Source organism: Equus asinus, chromosome 21 (assembly GCF_041296235.1).
Source record: "Equus asinus isolate D_3611 breed Donkey chromosome 21, EquAss-T2T_v2, whole genome shotgun sequence".
Classification (NCBI taxonomy): Eukaryota; Metazoa; Chordata; class Mammalia; order Perissodactyla; family Equidae; genus Equus; species Equus asinus.
The window spans coordinates 73,960,973-73,978,320 of record NC_091810.1 but is presented as its reverse complement, the minus strand read 5'-3'; positions in this window follow the sequence as shown (position 1 = coordinate 73,978,320).

Here is a 17,348-nt window from a genome sequence, read left to right as displayed (position 1 = left end):
CTAGGATCCTTCCCCAGGACCCCCACAGATGTCCCGGCATGGTGCCAGCTCTGAACTTGCCGTGTCTGAGGACTTTTCCCTTTCAGATGGTAAAGTTCAGAGTGGGCCTCAGTCTTTCTGGGTTATCCTTCCCTCAAAGAAGAGAGTCAAGCCTAAAGGTTAGACTGTAGGCATCATCCATAAGCCTCCATCCACCCTCAATCCATTTTTCTTACTGCAGTCAAAATCATTGTTTATAAACTCAAATGTGATACTCTTAACCTCTCCCTCCAAAAAACCTTTTAGGCTCCCTATTTCTGTTAAGATCTAGACCAAACTCCTTCATGTGACGTGCAAGACCCTGCAAGGTCTCACCTGAGCCCACCTCTCCAGCCTCACCCACAAGCATGCTCCGCCCCTTCTCTGCTCCAGCCACACCAGGCTCCTCCAGTCCCCTGTACTCTCTGTGTCTCTCTCTCCACAGTCCCTTTGCACATCCTCATCCCTCTGCCTGGAATGTTCTTCCAGCCCTCTTCGCCAAGGTAAAGCCTTTGCATCTTTCAGATCTCAACCTCAACCCAAGCATCAGTGTATTGGGAAAGTCCTTCTCGCCTCCTGACTGCCATGTTTCATCAAGTCAATGATGCCTGTTTCTTTATACTTTAGCATCTCAGAGATTAGAGTGTGTCCTATCTCACCATCACTGTTGGCCTAGATTAAAGTCAAATTCTTCCAGGAAGATTTGCCTTTGCCTCTGCCAGTTATCTCAGGGATCTACCAACCTGAAATCACTTTAAATTCTCTGCTTGAGTTTTTTTGGATACATTATTGATGTGAATTCAGACGGAAAACCCTTAAGTACTGACTTGACATTGGAATTCTCGGGGGAATTTTTTTTCCTTCTTCCTCCCAGTGACAAGGTTGAGACAAGCCAAGTTTCTTTGCTGTCCCTTACTGTGATATGGTTTGTTTCTCATTTGCCCTTTTACTGAGGGGGACAGCTCTCTGGCATCCCAGCTTAACATGGAGTTCCCTTTTAGGGTTTCCATCACGGATGATTTTTTTCCTACTGGTAGCTGAAATAACCACGCATCATATGAAAATCTCCTGTATGTTTTGATGAAATACAGGAGTTCAAATTCCCTTGAGAGGCTTTTCCAGTATTCTGTACAGCTCCAATTTTCTCACTTGTCAGAGTTGTAGCTTTTATACTATAGAAACAAATAGAGATTTGTTTCTCTTCTTTGATTAAATTTACCTCCCTTACTAGACTATAAGCTCCATGAGGACTGGGACATGAGACCTCATTTTTTTCATTGCAATCTTAGAACCCAGCACAGAGTTTGAGCAAATATTAGGTGTTTAAAAACAACACAAACAAATACATAGAAACAGATATTGGATTGGTGGTTACCAGAGGGGAAGAGAGGAGGGAGGAGGGGTGAAGGAGTGACTCGGCACATGTGTGAGGTGAGGGATTGTAATTAGTCTTTGGGTGGTGAACATGGTGTAATCTACACAGAAATCAAAAAATATCAATATACACCTGAAATTTATATAATGTTATAAATCAATGCTACTGCAATAAAAAATAAAATTAAAATTAAAAATAAATATTAGGTGCTCATTTAACACAAATTGAGTAATTGAATAAATGAATGAATGGGTTGTTGGGAGAATGGATGAATGAATGAGATAACTCCTTTGCACAATAACTCATAGACATACTGTCAAGATCATGGCCCATTTGACTCACTACCTCTCCGAATCAACCAGACCTGTGATCTTCCACATCTAGCACCACAAGAACTGGAAACCTACGCCTGAGTAGCAGCGCACACATGCCAGCCCATCCCAATCTTCTAGACTTCGACTCCACTCCTCTTCACCTCAAGCACAAGTTCCCGCCTTTCCCCTTCCCCTGAATCTCCACCCCCGATCCTTTGCTGGAAATCCGCCTCTGCCCTGCCATGAACAACAGAGGTGCAGGAGCGCTGATCTCACCGCGCTCAGCTTCCCAGCCACATCCTCTGGTTTTCCCTCTCAAGATGCCTTTTTTCTCTAGAGTGAGGAGGGGTTGAGCAGCCAAGAGCTCTGTGCTGAATGCCCGAGTGAACAGCAGCCTTTGACCCTTGAAAACCCAGAGTGAAAGCCAAGTTACTTAGTCCCTGGGGTCCCCAGTTCCGTCCAATCCCACTGTACTTTTCATAGTTGTGAGCATGTTTTTCTCCAGACTCTACGTTCTTTGCGGGACCACATACAAGGCACGTGGTTAAGAGCCCTGGATTTGGAGTCAGACAAACTGCGTTTGAACTTTTGCTCTACCACTGGCTTGTCTTGGACAAATTCCTAACCTCCCTGTGCCTGTGCCCACATGAGTAAATTAAGGATAACAGCTAACTCATTGTGTATAAAGTATTGGGCAGATCAGGCTCCCAATAAAACCAACTTTGAGGTCATCATCCTCTGACTCTGAGCCCCTGTTTTTCTTTACTGTGTTTCTGACTTTGTGTGTTCTGAGTTCCAGTGTCCACCTTGTACCCTGGACTCTAGGACTGGGGACCTGCCTAGAGACAATGCTACCTGCTGCCAGACATTCCTGACACCTGTTGTTTGTCTGCCTTCCTGGCATCAGGCACGACCAGTTCTCAAACACTCCCATCTGCCAGCAACCTCGCAGCTCACTAAATCTTCATGCCCTAACATGATTCTCACTTGAAGCCTGCCACTGTCTTCTCTAACATCCCAACTGCCTGGCTGGTAGGCTATCTACTCATAAGCATCACTTTGTCCCCGGTTTTACTGTTTCCAGGATTCAGGCAGGAACCAAGCTGTGAAGGAAGCAGGACAGGAGCTACTGTGTTCACCTTACAAATGAGGAATCGGAACGTGAGAGAGAGGTCGTATTTGGCTCCGATAACTGCAGCTGGTACGTGGAAGAGTAGGTCTTGATCCTCATCTCCCCTTTCATCCTGGGTCAGTATTTTTTCTCCACAACAACTGCTATTCACAACACCATGGCTATTCGTTCATTTCATAGGCTAATATTTACTGTGTGCCAACCCTATGCTCAATACTATGGACATAAAGTGATGAATAAAATGTTCCAAAATATTCATAGAGCATTTATTCATTCAATAAATTCTTATTCGGCTCTTATGTGCTAGGCATTGGGCTGGGTGCTGGGGATATAACAGTAAATGGGGCCCTCTAAGGGAGCACAGTCCAGTGAGGAAGATTGAAGCTTCCTATACGATGTGGAAAATGCCATCAGAGGAGAAATCACAAATGCTCTGACCACATGAAGGAGGAGCACTTCCCCCTCCCCTATCACAGTGACAACCACACTTTATTGGAATTACTTCTTTTAATATCCACCTTCCCTACTACAGCATCTTATCACTATAGCCCCAGCCTGAGCACAGTGCCAGAAACAGAGGTGCTAAGTCAATGTGTGGGAAATAAAGAAAGGAGACAAAGAAGTGGGGAGGAAGGAATATCCCTTCCTCTGAAATCCAATCTGCCCAGTTAGCACCTCTTCTTCCCACAATCCACTTGCCAACCAGCAGTGTCCCATGTCTCCTTACCTTTGGTGCTGCATCTCCAGAGAAGTGAGGAAAGGAGGCACTGTGGGTGAGGCATACCCACGAGATCAGCAAATCTCAGCCACAAGCAAATAAAGCCAATGAATCCTCCTGAGGGCAAAACTTCATGAATTGCTATATGGATATTCAGGGATGTTCTGGGAGAGTTCACGGAAGAATCCTGTCAGTCAATCCCCCTCGCTTTACTCTCAGCTAAGAGCTAAGTTTTTCATCAGTGCTACTGTGAGTGGAATCAAAGAGAGTTGTAAGGAAGGAATTAAGCCATCAGGGTCATAACGTGTGTGTTTGTGTGTGTGTGGGTGTGTATGTGTGTGTCTCCATCAATTATCTATACCTTAAAGTAGAGAGACCCTGCAGAGAACCCAGCAGGAGGTCCCAAATTCAAAGCTCCTAAGGCCTCCTGCGGGTATCTGACCTGTGCAAAGTTTTCAATATTCCAGCAGATGAGGAAGAATACGATCTTAAAGAGTCTCCTAAACGTTTTTGCAGCTCATACACCCTTTGTGCTTTGTACATTTCTGTGATTAGAATTATCATTTTGTCATTCTAAAGAGTAAGAGTATAATTTGAATACACATGGTATCACAGAGCTTTCTGAGCGATAAAATGCCATATCCTCCTCAAAGGCCCAGACACGAGGATATGAGTTGACCAGAACAAGAAGTTAAAGCAGATCAGAGTGCTGGCAAAATCAAAAAGAGCTGGGGCCATGATGTCCATGTTCTTGGTACACAGAAGCTTTCTACTTTCTGCAGGTTAGAGCCTCGCAAGGTTTCCTAGCTCAGCTAAAATTTATTGTTCATTCCTCAAACCTGAATCTCTGGAAAACAGAGTTCTCTCCTTTGTCAGTTTCCATGTCTTTATGCATTCTTCCAAAAAGATGCTTCCCCATTCTATTACAAAACTAAGCATATCCAGATATTGCACTGACTCCTTCAGATATCATATAGCAAAGTAACACTTATGGGTATAAAAATCATTTAATACATTAATACATTTTCCCACAGTTACCATTATTTGCTAAAATATTTCATTTCCCAAATCATGGAGTGAAAGGATTCATCATTAGTTAAACTTCATTAGCTAAAATTAAGAAGGGTTTATTCACTGGTTTTTCCCTCTTAGGAAGTAAAGATGACCACTGTTTCCCTTCAAATAAAGAAAAGCAAAAGGATTTCCTAAGACGGAGTTGGTGATCCTGAAATCATCTAGAATAATAATAGTAATAGTTATGTGTTTGGGTCTCATTACATAAGATATGTGCTACTATTATACCTTTTAATAAATGAGGAAATCATAGCTTGGAATGGTTAATGCCTGCACCCAAGGTCATAAATCCACAAAGTGGTGGAATAACATTTGTAGTCAGACGCTCTAGTGAAGGAACAGATTTCAAAACAGAAAATGATGACTGGTTCCTCACTGCAATGAAAATATATTCCCGCTAAACCTTGAAATAACTCATCTGCCCATAAATGTACGTGATTGTAATATACCTTAGATGGATGTGGCCTTAAAACACAGCTTCTAGTTCCATTTATATGCTGGAAAATTTAGTTGTCAGTATTGATTAGTCAGAAGTCATTTCCTTCATAGTCAAGACCATTTTAAATCTTCTGAAAGAGATAAACATTGAATTCTAAAGTGAAATCCCATTTACATAGTGATTGTGCACACTTTCTTGCCACTTTTCTTCCTTGGCTGTACACAATTTTTTATTGAGGAGTACATAATAGACATTCATTAAAGGCTGCATTGAATGGGTTGATGAATAAATGAATGTCACTGACCCTCTGTCTTGGGCAACTGTTTAAGATCTACTCTGACTGGGTGTTTTGATCCTTGGCTATTTTGGTTATCTTCTGCTGCCTAACAAGTTACTGCAAAACTTGGTTAAAATAATAACAATTTATTATTTCTCGTGATTCTATGAGTTGACTGAGCTCATCTGGGCAGTTTTCCTGTTCCACATGGTGTTGGTGGGATCACTCATGTGGCTGCATTCAGCTGGGAGCTAGGCTGGGGTGCCTCAGTGTTCCTGACATGGTTTATCTCTCTATGCTATATCTCATCCTCTAGACATTCTCCACATGGCCTCTTTCTGTAGCAGGGTATCCTGGACTTCCATTCAGCATGGCAGCTGGGTTCTAGGAAGGAGCATTCTGAAAGGACCAGCCACAAAATGCAAACACGTATCAGGTAATCATACAGTCAAACCCAGACTCAGTGTAGGAGGGGGCTATAGAGAGCATGAATCCAGGAGGCATGGGTTATTTAAGCCAGTGGTCTAAGAGTCTACCTCATTAGTTGTTTTCACTTCTTATCTCTTCAAGTATGAACTGATCTGAAAGAGCAAAGTTGTAACTGTCAGGATCTTTTTAGTTAGAAGTAACAAAAACTCAACTCAGACAAACTAAAGCAAAAACAAAATATATTGACTCGTGCAATTGTAAATTCAGGCATAGTTGGATCTGGGTGCACAAATATTATAATTGGGACTCTCTCGCCATCTCTTGGCTCTATTCGATTCTGTGTTAGCTTTATTTTCTAAAAGGCAATCACCATGTGATTAAAAAAAAAAAGTTCACCAACAATCTATATTTAAACGGTCTTCATAGCTCACAATTTCAGAAGGAGAGAGCCCTCTTATGGCTTTGATTTCCCAAAAGAGACTATTTGCCAGAGTCCTCAGACAGAGAGATTTCTTACCACATCAATGGGTCAGTGGAAAGGACCCATTTAGTCCCTTTTTCACTAAAAAAACAGTGGTTCCAATAGTTACTGCTGCATAACAAATTGCTACAAAACGTAAGTGGCTTAAAATAACATAAGTAAACATAAAATAATTTTATTATTTCATAGTTTCCGTGGGTCAGAGATTTGAGACTGGCTCTGCTGGGCAGTTCTGGCTCAAGATCTCTCAAGTGGTTACAGTCATATAGGGACTGGGGAAGTGGGGTGGGGTGGGGTGGGGTGGGGTTGGGTCAGCAGAAGCAGATGGCAGCTGGCCAGACATCTCTCTCTATGTATAGTTTCAACATCTCTCTCTATGTATAGTTTCAGGGCTTCTCATGTGGTCTTTGCATGTGGAATAATTCAGGCTTCTTCAGAGCATGGTGGTCTCAGAGCAGGTGGACTGCTTACATGGAGCACAGGCCTCCAGCATGAGTGTTACAACAAGCAAGGTGGAAGATGCATCACCTTTTCTGACCTGGACCCAGAAGTCCTGCAACCTCACTTCCACATCCACATTCTGTTGGTTACAAGTGAGACATAAGAGATTCAAGATACGAAGAATTAGACTCCACCTTTTGGTGAAGGAGGGGTAAGTTTCTACAAGAACACGTGGACTGAGAAATATTCTTTTGGCCATCTTTGGAAAATCCAATACCACAACATCCCTTATAGGACCCTGGCTTGATCCAGGAGCCCCAGTTCTAATGTGTACCTTGCTTAGGTCCAGGTTATCGTGACATCATGCTGCAAACATGTTTCTCTGACTTCACATTACCTCTTTGTTTCAAGCACCTAAGGATTTTAATCTCTTTTTTGGGGAATATGATTTGGTTTTGTTGATGTTCTTGTATTTTGTCCATCAGGACCACGTGTTAGTAGTAGGAGAAATAGCGTTAGCCCAGTCTACATGTCCAAAACTGGATTTTTGACTCTATTGCTTGTCTCTGAAACTTCAGTCCTATTTGGCAAAAATCTCCACCAAGTTTGAATCAGCTTATTCTCAAGTTTTAACTTGAGAGAATAAAGCACATGAAACTCTTTAGCTTTTCTTTTTAGTTCCCTTTCCAAAGGTGAACCAAGATATAAGGAGTACAATGAGTCTTGAGCAAAATAGAGTCACATCTATAGCATAGTGGAATTACAGAACATAAAAAATATGACAATGTCTGAAAGCACGCAGAGAGAAAAGACATATTACCTACAAAGAAACAACTATTAGTCAGAAAGCAGTTATTTCAAAAGTAATGATATGAACAAAACTATGATGAATATTGTCAACATGCTGAGCAACAATAATTATCAATCAAAACTCCATACTCAGCTGAAACATGTGATTGAAAATTAAAATGCAATCACAACTGCAGACAGATTGAATTATCAATCACAAGCCATTGCAGAAAGAAGTACTGAAGGGTATACTTCACTAAAAAGGAAATTAAATCCAGAAGAAGGAAGTGAGTTGTAAGAAGCAATGATAAGCATAGAAACTGTAAACATACGGGGCATAAATCAATTCATTCAGAAGTTCTTTCAAGTCATTAAGGTACAAACTAAAAAGAAGAATGGCCCAAACACATTCCTGATATATACCTCTTGATATTTTATCTGATCTATTAGGTGATGGTTCATATAAGTGCTGATTTTTACAGAGGTAACCACAAGATCCTGTAACTGTGCATCATTAGGCATCTCTGTTAATTATGACAATAAAAACATACAAATAGTTAACATGCAAACTAAACTCTCAAACAAATACTGTGTGGTGCTGACACAAAAACAGACGCACAGATCAATGGAACAGAATCAAAAGCCCAGAAATAAAACCACACATCTTTGGACAGCTAAGACATAAAAGGGAGCCAAGAACATACAATGGAGAAAGGAAAGTCTCTTCAATAAATAGTGTTGGGAAAACTGGACAGGCACATGCAAAAGAATGAAAGTAGACCATTATCTTACACCATATGCAAAAATTAACTCAAAATAGATTAGAGACTTGGACGTAAGACCTGAAACCATAAAACTACTAGAAGAAAATATAGGCAGTTCACTCTTTGATATGGGTCTTAGCAGCATCTTTTCGAATACCATGTCTACTCAGGCAGGGGAAACAAAAGAAAAAATAAATAAATGGGACAACATCAGAGTAAAGAGCTTCTGCAAGGCAAAGGAAACCATGAACAAAACAAAAAGGCAACCCACCAATTGGGAGAAAATATTTGCAAAGCATATATCTGACAAGGGGTTAATTTCCAAAATATACAAAGAACATATACAACACAACAACAAGAAACAAACAACCCAATCAAAAACTGGGCAGAGGATCTGAACAGACATTTTTCCAAAGAAGACATACCAATGGCCAACAAGCAAATGAAAAGATGTTCAACATCACTAATTATTAGGGAAATGCAAATCAAAACTACAATGAGATATCACCTTACATCTGTTAGAATGGCTATAATTACCAAGATAAAAAATAACAATGTTGGAGAGGATGTGGGAAAAGGGGAATGCTCATACACTGCTGGTGGGAATGCAAACTGGTGCAGCCACTATGGAAAACTCTATGGAGATTTCTCAAAAAATTAAAAATAGAAATACCATACGATCCAGCTATCCCACTACTGGGTAGTTATCCAAAGAACTTGCAAAGAACTTCCAAGAGACTTATGCACTGCTATGTTCATTGCAGCATTACTTAAAATAGCAAAGATGTGGAAGCAACCCAAACGCCCATCAAATGATGAATGGATAAAGAAGATGTGGTACATGCATACACAATGGAATACTACTCAGCCATAAAAAAAAGACAAAATCGTCCCATTTGCAACAACATGGATGGACCTTGAGGGTATTACATTAAGTGAAATAAGCCAGACAGGGAAAGACAAACACCACATGATTTCACTCATATGTGGAAGATAAACAAACACATGGATAAAGAGAACAGATTAGTGGTTACCAGAAGGGAAGGGGATTGGTGGGTGGGTGAAAGGGGTAAAGGGGCACATATGTATAGTGACAGATAAAAATTAGACTATTGGTGGTAAGCACAATGCAGTCTATACAGAAACTGATAAATAATAATGTACATCTGAAATTACACAATGTTATAAACCATTACGACCTCAGTAAAATAATTGAAAAAAGAAAAAAAAATTTGTAAATATGTGTATATTCAGGTTAATATACACATGTATATTTGCTTGGTCTATCAGCTGAGCGGGCACAGAAGCAGTCACCCCAGTAGTGACTAGCACACAGTGCCCAGAACTTGGTTTCCAATACCGTTCTCTACTGCAAGGGCTGGTTAGGGCTCCTTAGAGGAATGGCTAATTCTATGACTGAGGCAGCAAATATACAAAATGAGCCTTGAGCATCTTGTTGTGCCAGAAAGTGAAGTGCTAAAACACAAACAAAAAAACACTAGAAAACTTTGAGCAACAAAATAATGTAGTATGGGATTATAACTGAAAGTATAAAATAGATATCTATGATATAAGTGATTAAATAATCATATAAAAGGGGGAAAAAGAGACAAATCTCCCATGCCCACTTCTCAAGTCTTGGCTGTGCATAGTGACTTCCTTCCATTGAGTACAGTATGGAAAGGGGGAAAAGTATAACTTACAGTGGAGAAACTTGACCAACACACCTCAGCCAGGTGATCAAGGTTAACATCAACAGGGATAAATGATGTTGACAGTATGTTCCTTAGATATGATGTGATGAGAATGGCCTTTACCTCCGTGGTCTTCTCCCCAAAACACATAACCACAGTCTAATCATGAGAAAAAAATCAGACAAATCTCAACTGAAGGACATTCTACAGAATACCTGACCAGCACTCCTCAAAACCATCAAGGTCATCAGAAACCAGTAATGTCTGAGAAACTAGCATAGCCAAGAGGCGCCTAAGGAGACAGGACAAGTAAATGTAATGTAGATTGGATCTTGAGACAGAAAAAGGACATGAGGTAAAAGCTAAGTAAATCTGAATAAAGTATGGACTTTAGTTAATAATAATGCATCAGTATTGGCTCATTCATTATAACCAATGCACCTTACTAATGTAAGAAGTTAATAATAGGGGAGACTGGGTGTGGGGGACTAGCTTTATAACTTTTGGGTAAACCTAAAACTGTTCTAAAATTATTAGTTTATTTTGAAAAATAAAGTGAATGTTACCAAGAGAGAGAGAACATGTGCATGCATGAGCAAAGAGCAGGAGTGTAAATAGTAAAAGATCTATATAAACCAGGAAGGTGAATAATTGACAGCTGATCTGCATAAAACAAAGAACTGCCAGAAAAATAAAGCTTTGTCATTCCAAGTGTGATCCCTAACCAGCAGCATTGCATCACCTGGAAGCTTTAGAAATGCAGAATCTCAGCCACCCGGACCTACTGAATAAGAATCTGCATTTTAGCCAGATCTAGAGGGTGATTTAAAGTTTAAAAGGTACTAGCTTAGTGACTATCAAATGTAAATTGCGTATTTATCCTCTGTCTCCCCAACGCTCACCTTGCCCCAGCAAAATTCTTCTACCTGTAAATCTCAAGAATTCAGCTTTTCTGATAGATGTATTTACTACAAAAGTTAATGAACTTACCAAGAATTCTACTTGTGAAAATATTTCTAACTGGACAAACTGCAGGCTGGATGTCTGGACAAAGACATTCTTAGTCTTAATCCAAATTCTGTACTAGTTAACCTCTCCTCTCACAATTTAGAGCGCTGGGATGGGGAGTGCCAAAAAAGATAAGTGTGTATTGATCAGTTCAAGGTATGCATATACACGAGCTCACTCCAAGAGAAAAAGAAAAAGGCTTTCCCGCCGCCCAGGCGAAGGTGTGTTCACCTCTATCTACGGAGTGGAAAATCCGACAGAGTAATTACACGTGAAATAAGGACTGTATGCTCCAGATTACTCTCAGGAAACATTTCTGAGTCTAAATGCACTTTTTAATTAGCTCTTCCAACAGCATCATGCTAATTGGCTAATTTGGAAATGATATGAGACCCCGTGTGCTTTAAAGAAAATCTGTTTGTTGATGTATTTATTTGCACCTGAGACTGTCTTATTGCTGGCAGGACAGATATTATTAAAACAGAATCACCTGCTTATTTTAACCAGATTTTTTTAACGAACACTCATGAATTGGATTATCTCTAGGGTTTCAGGAGGAAGTATTAGCATTTTGAGTGATGGGAAATTGCCACTTAGCTGGGAAATAAATGAGCTTTAAATAGATCCCATTATTTTTTACAAGGTTATTCATAATAGAAGAAATGCCCTTCAAGTCTATCCTCATTGTCAGTTTATGACTGGGGTGTTAGCCTTTAACTAGCTCTTCACATCAAGCCACAGTGAGTTTTCATAAGTGGTTATTACATAAAATAAAATTTCCTTTTATTGGTCCACATATTTCCAACAAGTTTCTCGGTTTGTAAGCTATGTAGTGAAGCAAATGTATTAAGTTTATTAGCCTGGGCTAGGAAACAAGGGCTTTTTAAAGTTTTTATGGGTTTAATATATTTACTATTAACAAGACTATCCTGAACGCTATAGAAACATAATTTAGGTGAGAACATGCTGATGTATTTGGATACTTATTTATATCTCACCTGAATATTTCATACCGCTCTACTTGTTTCACTGAGAGATGACACTTCATAATCCAAACAAACCTCCCCTCTAGCTTACTATTTTAAATGTCCCCTTCCAGCCTAATTACTGCCACTAAATTATAAAAGAAGAAACTGCATGGATCGCCCTGGATTTCGGAAAGTACGGTGGTAAACAGTCTCCTGCCTCCAGTTTAACCATCTCTTTTTTTCTGAAAGTGTTACTGAGCAGGCTGTAGCTATTTGCACTGTGCTCATGGCTAAGTTTGGAAATGCTAGGATGCCCCCTACCGTTGCAAATGGGGAAGTGCGTTTCTTGGCTGTCATTCAGAGAAAAGGATTCTTCCGAAAAGGACACTTAGCGAAAGTTCAGATAAGCAACGGTTAGTTGCATGGATGGATGGAAAATGGGACAGATAAGTAAACCTAATTGATGATAAATTTAAAATTTTGGAGCAGAGTTAATGCTCACCTGGTCTAGAGATCATGGGGCAGGGGGAGGTGAGTATTATATAACCTTAAAAATATATGTGTATTTGCACTTTTTAAAAATGATAGTGTGTAGCTTTCATCATGATTTCAAAGGGATGTATAACCAAGGTCACTCTCTCTCTGTTACCTTCCCTGTCATCTTTCTTGATATCAACATCCATGTAGGTGATCCTTCTACTTAACACCAGACTTCTCACTTTTTGAACTCCTCTCCTTCAATGATCTTGTTCTCCACCTCCTTCAGGCACTCAGGCCCACTGTCACATCCTAAACTGTCATTCCCAACAACTCTACCACCTCCAGAATCTTACTTGCAAGTATTCGACTCTGATCACCAACTCCTCTTTTTCTAACAATTTTTTCATAGAATTCTTTCTCCAGGGGCCAGCCCGGTGGCACAGCAGTAAAGTTTGCAGATTCTGCTTCAGAGGCCCAGGGTTTGCTGGTTCAGATCCCAGGTGCAGACCTCCACACTGCTTGTCAAACCATGCTGTGGCAGTCATCCCACATATAAAGTAGAGAAAGATGGGCACGGATGTTAGCTCAGGGCCAGTCTTCCTCAGCAAAAAAGAGGAGAATTGGTGGCAGATGTTAGCTTAGGGCTAATCTTTCTCAAAAAGAAAAAAGAAGCTAGAGGAAAAAAAGAAGAATTCTTTCTCCACAATACTTTGGCCCACTGGGATGGCGCAATCCATTGACCCTGCCATTTTGCACCAGCATTTCATTTCTCATCTTAGTTTCCAAGTATATCACTAGAATCACTTCCTTGCATGCACTCAACTCCTTTGTCCCTTCCTCCCACCAACTTATTCACCACGTGAAATTCCAACCCTAGCTCAACCCAGATCTCCACTTAGTCCAGATCTAAAGTCCAGCAGCTACATACGAAGAAATTAACTGAAGAAAGACACAAAACCAAGTGATCAGTCTCACTTTAAATTTATAATCACCAAATTCAAGAGGGCTGGCAATTTTACTATGTTATTGATAAACTGGACTTCATCAAAATTTTAAACGTCTCTTCTTTGAAAGACTGTTAAGGAAAAAAAAAGACAAGCCAAAGACAAGGAGAAAATGTCTGCAAAACACATATCTGATAAAGGACTTATATCTAAAATATATGAAGAACTCTCAAAACTCAACAATAAGAAAACAAACAAATCAATTAAAAAAATAGGCAACATATTAGAATAGACACTTCAAAAAGATATATGCATGGTCAACGAGCCCACGAAGGATGCTCAACATCATTGGTCATTACAGAAATGCACATTAAAACCACAAGGAGCTATTACTGCAGACCTATTAGAATGGCTGAAACTTAAAACAAAAAAAAACCTGATAACACCAAGATGCACTAAACTCTCATAAATTGCTAGTGACAATGCAAAACAATAGAGTTTTTTTGGAAAGCAGATTTTCAGTTTCTTATAAAGTTAAACATATACTTGCCGTATAGCCCAGCAATCTTACCCATAGGTATTTTCCCAAGAGAAATGAAAACTTATGTTTACACAAAACCTATACATGAATGTTCAGAGCAGCTTTATTCAGAATTGCCAAAGACTGGAAACAATGCAAATGGTTTTAACTGGTGAATGGATGAACAAATCGTGGTATAGTCATACAGTGAAATACTACTCAGCAATAAGAAGAACGTACTGCTGATCCATGCAATGACGTGGATGGATCTCAAAAGCATTGTACTAAGTGAAAGAAGCCAGTCTCAAAAGGCTAGGTACGTACTCCATGATTCCATTTATATGATATTTTGAAAAAGATAAAACTATAGGGACAGAAAACAGATAAGCGGTTGTGAGGGGCTGGAGTGGAGAGGGGGAGATGTTTACTACAAAGGGCACAAGGGAATTTTGGGAAGTGATAGAACAGTTCTATATTTTGTTTGTGATGGTGGTTACACAACCAGTACACATTTGTCAACACTCATAGAATTGCACACTAAAAAGAGTGGATGTCACTGTATGTAAATGATACTTCAATAAACCTATTTAAAAATTGGTACAATTTATCATGACATTAAAAACAACAAATGCCTAAGAATGAATCTAACAGAAGATGTACAATATCGCAACATGGAAAACAAAAGAGCATTCCTGAGATAAAGAAAAGCTAAATAAACGCATGGATGTACCAGGTTTATTGTTTGGAAGTCAAAACATTATAAAAATGTCATTTCCCCCAATTGATCTTCAGAGTCAATGCAATCACAATAAAACTGCCAGCAGATCATGTGTGTGCACGTTTCAAAAAAAAATAATAGAATGAGGAGCTCTGCTCAAAGCATAGAAAAGTGATAGACATGCCATGATAGGTACTCTGAATTACCTAGAGGAGTGGCCAGAGGGAATTGTCAAATCTGCCAAAATCAACAATGGACATGTAGTTAAAGAAAATCAAGAATCTCAAGGATGAGGGCAAAACCAAGAAAAGTCAACATACTGATTATATTAACAGATGGGGAACAAAGCATGAGCTACAACCTAAACTAGGCCTTTTGGTTAATATGTACTGTGCGAGGTGCTCATATATCCATTATCTCCATAACTATCAAAACCACCTTTACAAGTTGATAAGAAGCCATTGTTATTTCCATTTTGTAAATAAGAAAGCCACAGCTTTGTAAGGCTAGGTGTCTTTCCCAAGGTCACAAATCCAGTGAATGACAGATTTATTATGCACATCTATTGCTCCCAGTTTGTTCCTCAGGAGGGGTGTGACTAATGAACCAAAATTGCTAAGCTTTATAACACTTCACAGTCAGACTTAGTGAAGCATGAAGGCCTGAAGACTGTGTCATGCTACGGGCTACGATTCCTGCAAGTGAGAATCAAGAAACCAGCACTATGTAGCTGATGCCACACAATTTGGGGAAAAGGGTGTCATTGTAGAAAAAGTAGGAAAAAACTAAATGATGAATTAGAAATCAGTGAAGGCATGAAACTTGATTGAGATTACAGTTCTTCATCCTCTATTAATACAGCCAAAGGTAAGAAATATAAATCACAAGATGTTCATATGCTACATGAAAAGAAAATTTCTAATATCATGTATCTTACAGCAGCCTGAGCACCAGGAACAGCCATACAACTGTCTGATTTCTATATGGTAAAATGCAGCTGGTTTCATGGTTGGGCCACCGCTTTTTGGAGCACTGGTCAGAGATGACTGCAGCTTACGGCAGCTTGGTGCACAGGTTAAAGGCTGCTTCTCGAGTGACAGGTCTACATATGGAAATGACATCAAGCAAAAGGCGGAGATGCTGACCTTAACTAAAGATAAACTGGAAAGTCTCCAACTGCTCAGATGTTAGGGAAAACCACCTTTATAAAGCTATGAGGGGGTCTTGGTCACACCACAGACCACGGAGGTGTTTGCAGCCAGATTTCTGGCAGGCCAACACCAGCCAGCAGGCTTATAATAGGCAGAGGTGGCTTCAGGGTGCAGCCTGATGCAACTTGACTGTACATGCCAGTTAGAACACTCGGTATAGTTGTAGGGGGCAGTGACCTTGGCTGATAGCGGATGGCCAAGACCCAGTAAGAAGTAGCTAAGGGGGACAGGCCCAGTGGAGCAGCGGTTAAGTTCTCACGTTCCGCTTCTTGGCGGCCCAGGGTTCGTCAGTTCGGATCCCGGATGCAGACATGGCACTGCTTGGCAAAAGCCATGCTGTGGTAGGCGTCCCACGTATAAAGAGGAGGAAGATGGGCATGGATGTTAGCTCAGGGCCAGTCTTCCTCAGTAAAAAGAGGAGGATTGGCAGAAGTTAGCTCAGGGCTATTATTCCTCAGAAAAAAAAGAAGTAGCTAAGGCAAGAATTCAATTCTAGAAGAAAATGTCTTTTCATGTACCTGAATCTTTTAGATATTAGGATATGAAACTTTTAAACAGTAAGTCAATTCAGATGCCTTTATGCTACAGAGCTTGTTAGTGAGGCTCTAGCTTTTAAACAGGGCTTACCCAAATAGGCATCACTAGATCCATCACCCCAAAGCCATCCCACTTTCAGGGCAAGGAGCAATCTATCTATCAGCTTAACCTGGATTTATGCGGCACAAGGATCACCCCACGACATGCCGCACTTTGACTCTAGATGGTTTAAATCATAGGAGAAAGAAACTTTCATAAGAGGTAGGTTTCTGAATCCTAAGCAATTCCAAAGCAAGAAGCAGTGGACACAGTTCCTGGGCACAAGATTGAAGGGGCCTACTCACAAGAGAATATTGACAGTAGGCTGTGATGCAGCACCTACACTCAGTTCGGTCCTTAGAGCATTGGATAACATCAAGGGCCATGAAGCTCAAAGATAGAAGAATTGTTTCAGATTAATGGAAACTAAAGAGACATGACAACTAAATGTAGCATGTCATTGTAGACTGGATCCAACCTAAACCAAGAAAAAATTTATACTTTTTCTATGTGCTATAAAGGATATTATTACTATAAAGGATTATTGGAGAAATTTGAATAAAGTCTGTAGGTTAGATAATAATGCCATAACAACACTAATTTCCTGATTTTGAATATTGCACTATGGTTGGGTAATAGAATGTCCTTGTTTTCAGAAAATACATACCAAAGTATTTAGAAGTGAAGTGTGCATGTGCATATGTGTGGATGGGTGGATAGGTAGATGGACGGATGAATGGATGGATGGATGGATGGAGGATGGATAGATAGAGTTAAAGAAAACAGTGCTGGACAGTAGTTATAGCAGTAAAAGACAGATGTTATTGAGGAACTATTGCAATAGGGGAAAAGAGACCTCAGTATAGAACTGGGCTCAATTCCAAATACAACAAGGAAATATGAGGATTTATAGCCACAGAGCAGGTTGTGGGAGGTTGGTGGATGGAAAATTATTAAGAAGAGACATCAAGGGTAGGG